Consider the following 8,341-nt stretch of genomic DNA (forward strand, 5'->3'; position numbering starts at 1 on the left):
TATCATTACAAAATCTGCTATTTTTCTAGCTCTGTGTATACAGAGTTGACCAATATATTTGGTATTAAAAAGTCATGACATTTGGCCAAAAAGGACTGATACCCTAGAAGCTAATACCCTCAAGAAATATATTCACTTTAATTACGGTCATTAGCCAATAGAGAAATGCAACTCAAAATTACAACGAGATACCATCTCACCCCAACAAGGCTGGAATTAATCTGAAAAAATAAATAAATAATAAATTTGGAGAGGTTGTGGAGAGCTTATACTCTGCTGGTGGAAATGTAAAATGGTACAAACCACTTTGGAAATCGATTTGGTGCTTCCTTAAAAAGCCGGAAGTAGAACTACCATACAATCCAGCAATCCCAATTTGTAGACTATATCCTAGAGAAATAAGAGCCTTTACAAGAATAGATATATGCACGCCAATGTTCATTGCAAGTCCTATCAATGGATGAATGGGTAAAAAAATTATGGTATAATCACACAATGGAATACTATGCAACGATTAAGAACAGCAATGAATCTGTGAAACATCTCATAACATGGAGGAATCTGGCAAGCATTACGCTGAGTGAAATTAGTCAATTGCAAAAGGATAAATATTGTATGAGATCATTATTATAAGAAATTAAGGAAAGGTTTAAACACAGAAGAAAACATTCTTTGATGGTTATGAGGGTGGGGAGGGAGGCAGAGGGGTATTCTCTAATTAGATAGTAGACAAGAATTATTTTAGGTGAAAGGAAGGACAACACACAATACAGGGGAAGTCAGCACAATGAGACTAACCCAAAAGCTAAGAAGTTTCCTGAATACAACCAAACACTTCAAGGGACAGAGTAGCAGGGAAAGGGTTCTGGGGACCATGGTTTCAGGGGACATCTAGGTCAACTGGCATAAAAAAGTATATTAAGGAAACTTTCTTCATCCCACTTTGGTCAGTGGCATCTGGGGTATTAAAGCTAACAAGTAGCCATCTAAGATGCATCAATTGGTCTCAACCCACCTGAAGCAAAGGACAATGAAGAACACCAAAGACACAAGGACAATATGAGTCGAAGAGAAAGAAAGGGCCACATAAACCAGAGACTCCATCAGCTTGAGACCAGAAGAACTAGATGGTGCCGGGCTACTACCAATGACTGCCCTGACATGGAACACAACAGGGAATCCCTGATGGAGCAGGAGAAAAGTGAAATGTAGACCTCAGATTCTAGTAAAAAGACCAGACTTAATGATCTGACTAAGAGTGGACGGAAACCAGAGGTTACGGCCCCTGGACTCTCTGTTAGCCCAAAACTAAAACCATTCCCGAAGCCAACACTTCAGACAAAGATTAGTCTGGACTACAAGACAAAAATGATATCATTGAGGAATGTGCTTCTTAGCTCAAGTAGACACTTGAGATTATGTGGGCAGCTCCTGTCTGGAGGGGAGATGAGAAGGCAGAGGGGGACAGGAGTGGGTTGAATAGACAAGGGTCAGGCTGGAGGCTTCTCCTGATTCAAAGCAGCTGCAGGGGCTGGCGAATCCAAGATCAACAGTCAGAGAGCAGGGCTGTTGCTCACAGGCTGTGAAGACTACAGATCCCAAGATTGCCAGGCAAGACCACAGGTAAGCTGCTGGCTCAAGTCCCCAGAACTGGAGGTAGATGAACAGGAGCCAGCTGCAGGATCTAGAGTGAGCAAAAGCCCACAACCCTTGCCAGAATGTCCACTTTTGTTCAATGCAGGCCACTTGTCCAAGGAAACTTTGTTTCAAGTGATTGGCTACTCACAACAGATCCCATAATGGGAGTGATCTCATTATATCAGATCTCAACATGGAAGTGATCACAACATCATACAACTGTCAAACCACTGAGAATCATGGCCCAGCCAAGTTGACGAACAATCTTAACCATCGCAAACCCCAAGCAACAGCTGTACAGGTAGAACTCAAAGAAATCTTGCAATGAGTTCAAGGTAGGTCACTCTGTTTCTTCACTAGTTTGTGAAGTCTGTGAAAAACACCACCTTAGTATATTTAGCCCATGAATATATTGTGCTTTAAAAAAAAAGTCTAGATTTCCACATAGAGTAATTGTAGAATTAAAACCCAAACTGAAATTTCTGTGTCTATATTTGCTCTGTCCTTGATAGAGCAAATGGAAGATTTGCTCAGTCTCCCATGATTTGTTCAAATACCAGTTCATTATTTCTCAAAATCCTAGGTAGAAATAGCAGTTAAGGGTACATCATGGTAGCTGACCTTGAACTTGATATTGACAAGAAAAATATATTATAAATGGCTCTAATAACTTTTAAGAATTCACTGAATATCAAAAGTGAACATTTGAAATTCTCAACTTGGAAAAAATATTGTCAGAACTGCAAACTCACTGATCATCACATTGATTTTCTCAACTTTCCTATTACTCTTTTTTGCATCTCAGGATACTTGGCCCTTGGGGAAATCCAATGGGCATAATAAAGACTGAGTTTCCATATGGGGTAAATATTGTTCGTTAATACTCAGTTCCACTAATTGGTTTCATTCCTAATGGTGAGAAGTATTTATAAATATTTGTCTTAAGAAATAATAGTGAATCTAAAAAGGAGTTAACCTCCGGGTTTCTCAATCCTTGAAGTTGTTGCAGGTAAAACCTGAGACTGAGCAGGTAGGTAGGAAAACTAATTCTCTAGCATTTGGTTGCATACTAATCCCTCCCTTTTTTGCTTCCCACATTTTATTGCTCTTTCTGCCTCCCTATTTTCTTTCTTAATTCTCTTTATTTCAATGATTTTCACTCATGTAGTTTGATAACCCTCTGATCTCATTCTCAAATTTTAATCATATTATGAGATGGACATAAGGTATTTTTCAAAGCACAAGTATTTTGTTAAAGTGGTATGTGAAGAATAATAGGATCAGAAAAATGAAAAATAATGCCCACGCCCTGACTATTCCATTACAACCGAGCACAACTTGAAAAAGCATACAAGCTTTGTGTTTACTAGAATTCAATTACTGTTTCCCCGACTGAAGAATTTTTGGTTGGTTTCCTAAAAATCATCACAATAGATAACACTGAGTACTTACTATACGTCAGATCATTTTCTGATGTTTTTCATGTTTTAACTCATTTAGTCCTCAAAATAATCATATGAGGTCACTATGAGTCAAAACTGACTTGCCGGCCCTCAACAATTACAAAAACATATTTCTAGAGTTTTAATCAGGAACTGATGTTGAAATTTATCCAATAACTGTTCAGTATATCAGTTTGCTAAGAGTTTTAAGGAAATCCACTCTGATCTCTATTTGTCCAGTAAAGCAAGAAATTCATAGAAAGAGAGTTTGCGAGTTAGTGTGAGAATGTTAATGTGCAGGCTACAGAAAATTCATGAGATTATACAGGTAGGAAAACATGTAGGAAAGTGGTCATTGGAATCTTTGAGAGGCAAAAACAAAAGGTTTGATATTAGAATAAGAAGGGAAGTAACACTATTTGCCTTCATCTAATATATTCAAAATTTTATTTCTTTTTTCATGTAATCACACTAATCATTACTATAATATTTTCATTTTCTTTTTTTTTTTCTTCTTGTCCATTCATTGATGTATAATTCAGTATATGCAATTAGCAGGGTAAATAGAAAATCAACTTTTAGTGCCACTGATTGTAACACTTCCTCAATTCCTACCTACAGGTCATTTGAAAATCAGCTCTTCTGTCCCAGGCAATGGGTGAGCTAAACGACTCTGTGATTTCTGAGTTTCTGTTGCTGGGACTCTCCAGTTCTTGGGAAAGTAAAGTTTTTCTTGCATTGACATTCTCTTTGCTCTATTTAGGGATCATCCTGGGAAACCTTTTCATTTTGTTTTTAGTGATTCTTGATTCTCACTTACATTCCCCTATGTACTTCCTGCTGGCCAACCTGTCCCTCACTGATATGGGACTTTCCTCTACCACAGTCCCCAAGATGATCACAGACCTTTTAAACGAATACAAAGCAATTTCTTTTCAAGGTTGTATGACACAGATATGCTTCATCCACATCATAGGAGGAGTGGGGATGGTATTACTCATAGCCACGACGTTTGATAGGTACACAGCAATCTGTAAACCTCTTCACTACTTGAACCTCATGAATCCTAAAATATGTGTTTCATTCGTAGTCACTGCCTGGGTAACTGGGGTTGTCCATACTATGTCTCAGTTTTCATTTGTTGTTAACTTGCCCTTTTGTGGGCCCAATAAAATAGACAGCTTTTTTTGTGACTTTCCCAGGATCATAAAACTTGCTTGCACAGATGGATACAAATATGAGTTGATTATTGCTGCCAATAGTGGGTTCATTAGCGTGGGCACCTTCTTCCTGCTAATCCTTTCCTATGCCTTCATTTTGGTCACTGTCTGGAAAAGTTCCTCAGGCGATTTATCCAAGGCATTTGTCACATTGTCAGCTCACGTCACTGTGGTTGTTCTTTTTTTCTCTCCATGTGTGTTTCTCTATGTGTGGCCTTTCCCCACATCATGACTTGATAAATACCTCTTCATTGTTGACTTTGCTATCACCCCTATCTTGAATCCTGCCATCTATACATTAAGGAACAAAGACATGAAGACAGCAATAAAAAGACTGCACAAACAGCAATATTATATGAGATTTTGCTGACCAGACCTGTCTTTGGAGCTCTAAAATTCTATATCTACCTGTCTGTTAGAAATCTCCATTTAAGCTTCATACATTTAACATGGCCATAATTGAATGAATTATCTATTTCCTTAAACCTGTTTCTGCTTCTCTAGTAGAATATTTACTCATTACCTTTACTACAATGGGAAAAGTGAGAGGTGTTATTGTTATCTCTATCCCCTGATTTCCAGACACATGTTTTTCAACATAAGGGACATCAAAACCAAAAAAACCAAATCCAGTGCCGTTGAGTCAACTCCGACTCATAGTGACCCTCTAGACAGAGTAGAACTGCCCCATAGAGCTTCCAAGGAGTGCCTGGTGGATTTGAACTGCCAACCCTTTGGTTAGCAGCTGTAGGGCTTAACCACTATGCCACCAGGGTTTCCATAAGGGACATAGACCCATCCAAAGGTCATTTGTCAAAGTTTATATATTGAAGCACAGACCCACCAGGCCGGCTGTGTGCTATCTTCAGGGTGGTGACTCAGCTTTGATTTTAAAAAGCTATTGCAGTGTTCTATCAGATAGACAGCTTCTAGTTGTTTCAATATGTAGTAGGATCAGTGGGCTTCCTAGTTATGTGTGCTTTTGCACACTTTCTTTGCTATAAAATAAATTTCCTTGGTTCAAGAAAATATTATGCAGAATTTCATATTGGAAATCAGTCAATGTTTGAGCCCTTGGATAGTGGTGTACTTAAAGAAAGACAAACCGTACTCAGGATACATCTTAATCCTAGTGAGAAAAATCCCTGCCTCTATCCAATTTGGAAGGGTCCAATGTAAGCAAGTAAGCTTAAGTGATTGATTTCAGTCCTCAAAAAATGGTATCCTTTCAAGGATGCACTTGTGCTGCTCACAGGTCAAACATTCTACAGTGATAGAAGCTAGAAAGGCTCATTCTCACAGAATTTCCTACTTAGCCTCCCTTTATACCATGATATCTTTTTCATTCATGGGCTCAATATGGAAACACTGCATTATATGGGAAGGTGTTATCAGTTTTTTGCCCCTTCACTTAAGCAGTTAAACACTGGATACCTAGTTAATGTTTCTTTATATTAAGATCTGTTTCTTCAAATACATTTTGCAGTTTCTGTCTCCTGGCTGAAAACTAGCTGACACATTTCATCCCCAAAAGAAGAAAAGAATGGAAAGACCTAAATATTTACACTAGTGAATTCTTCCAAACATTTAAGAGAAAAAAACATTCCTAATAAAGTCCTTTAGAAACATATAAAAAGATACAGTTTTATGTACAAAATTAAATAAAGGATCTCTACTGCTAACAAAGAAATTAAAATATTTGACCTTTGGATGTGTCCATATTTAATGACCCAGTCACAATGTTCAAATTCCACTCCCTGAGTATGACCCAGTAGAATTAACCCTACAGCACATGAACAATAATCAGTGCCTGGAGAAAGCCACGAAACAGAATAGACAGGTGCCCAGCACTAGAGACTGCAATGGAAGATGTCACCCCTCTAGAAATATTTGGAGACCAAATTTGCAGAAAAATAAGGATTAACTGAACTACCTCAGCATACCTTTCTGCTACATTCTTAAGTAGCAAAAAAGGAAAGATATTTTCCTGCTTTTCGGAATGTGGTCTGTCAGCCATTGAAACTTAGACTCCTCTAGTTTTTCACTAGTTGTAATCTGGCTTTTCTGTCCAAGGGCATGACACTATATGCTATTGAGAATGTACACACTGACACAAGATTGAAAGAGTTGATCACTGAGAATTATTATAAAGCATATCAGACAATGAAGTAATCAACACATGCTTTCTGAAGAGTTGTGGCTTTTATAGCTTGCTCGTACATTAGTATTTTCTGATGAACATGCTGTGTGAATGAAGAGATTTCTAAGAATTATGACAGAATTTGTATTTCTGCCTCTTAAATATTCATTTAAAAAAATTTTTTTTAGTCAATCTAAATGTTTTAGTTTCAAAATTTTCAGTTCTACACATTAGAAAAATTGTTTATTGAAACATTCTTTATCACGTATGCCAACTTAGATTATGACAGATTTAAAATTCTGAACATAGGAGTTGCTTCTGCAGCTTTTTATTCTGCCTGAAGAATTGGTTGGGTGATTACAGTGTTACTACACAGGCCATCCACGCTTATAAGCTTAGTTGTTTAATTTTGAAACAAAATGTTTTAAAAATACATCATTCAAAAAATTACATGGATATATATTAAATTCAAGAAGCTTTGGTGGTGCAGTGGCTAAAGCGCTCAGTTGCTAACCAAAAGGTCTGGTTAGAACCCAACGAGCCACTCCACAGGAAAAAAAATGTGGCAGTCTGCTTTCAACGATTACAGGCTTGGAAACCCTATGGGGCAGCTCCACTCTGTCCTGTAGGGCCACTAGGAGTCAGAAATGACAGCAGCAGGTATATTAAATTGAGGCCAAAAAACCATACAGCCAATTTCCTCTAGCTAGATCCTAGCTCCCATGGAAGGCATATATGTATAGAACGTGCATGCTGTTCTATTAATTTTGTCTAGTAGGACACAATGACAGACGATATTTCATGAAAAGGCAAAATACTGAGAAATAAAATATAACTCTGTATTAAGCACAGATTTTCCTTGGTCATCTCAGGTGCAGTTTGTGATAAAGGTGTTATGTGACTGCCTCCACCGACACACACACTTCAAGGTTATTTCAGTGTAACAGCCATAATATATATGTTTTTCAGTTCCTCACTTCTGTAGCATATGTGCAAAGTGAAACTGGAATACAATAGTTTACTTACTTGCTTATCCATGATTTTCATTCTTTAATTTTATAAACTATATTTGTGCATGGAGGCATTGCTGGAACAATCCCAAACCAGGCACTCTCCTCACACACCCTCTCTTCAGCCCGGTTGTCCATGCAACACACATCCATTGACAAAACCTGTGAAGTCCCACAATTCTACCCCTTATTATGATCTGAAATTTGCCTTTCAAATCCCAATAAGCCATTTTTAAGGTGTGAAAGGAACAATCCAGGAAAGCTCTGTACTTTCTAATGACCTCACGGATCTCTGCTTTGTATCACCCAAACATAAAAAAATACAAGTATATTTTTAACAAATTTTAGGGTCGCTATAAGTCAGAATGGACTCGACAGCAACGGGTTTTTTTTTTTTTTTTTTGCTTATTTATCTAACTAGAGAACACTTAAAATCCATTTTAAAAGCAGCTACTACATTTGAATGAAAATAAAAATTTTATACTATATAAATTAGAATGAAAATACAGGCTTCCATAATCTATATATGCAAAAATGAATAGGATATCCATAAATATGTCTGTTTTTATGTACATACAAAATTATATACTTTTATGGAAAGAAGACTGGTTCAATATATTTCAAACTGTAGACATCTGTTGTTTCTAGTGAGAAGAATAGGAACAGAGGAAGGGAAATGAAGGATGAGGTTTATGTTTACTTCGCACGTATCTAAATTTTTTGAAACATTCATGTAGTATTTTGTACAATGGGACTAAATTCACATAATGTTTTATAAATTAACATAAAGTAAATGGTAGCCTCCCAATATTGCTTTGTTTCTTAGAGAAATGCTAATAAAGTTTTTTCACTCTTACAGCGTTTACTATTATAATTGTGTTAAGTGAGATT

General features: G+C 37.1%; 1 pseudogene; it reads left to right on the forward strand.

Moving 5' to 3' along the window:
• Positions 1 to 3,612: 3,612 nt before the first annotated feature.
• Positions 3,613 to 4,861, forward strand: LOC135232526 (olfactory receptor 4F21-like; annotated as a pseudogene).
• Positions 4,862 to 8,341: the final 3,480 nt, after the last annotated feature.

Source organism: Loxodonta africana, chromosome 10 (assembly GCF_030014295.1).
Source record: "Loxodonta africana isolate mLoxAfr1 chromosome 10, mLoxAfr1.hap2, whole genome shotgun sequence".
NCBI classification, from domain to species: domain Eukaryota; kingdom Metazoa; phylum Chordata; class Mammalia; order Proboscidea; family Elephantidae; genus Loxodonta; species Loxodonta africana.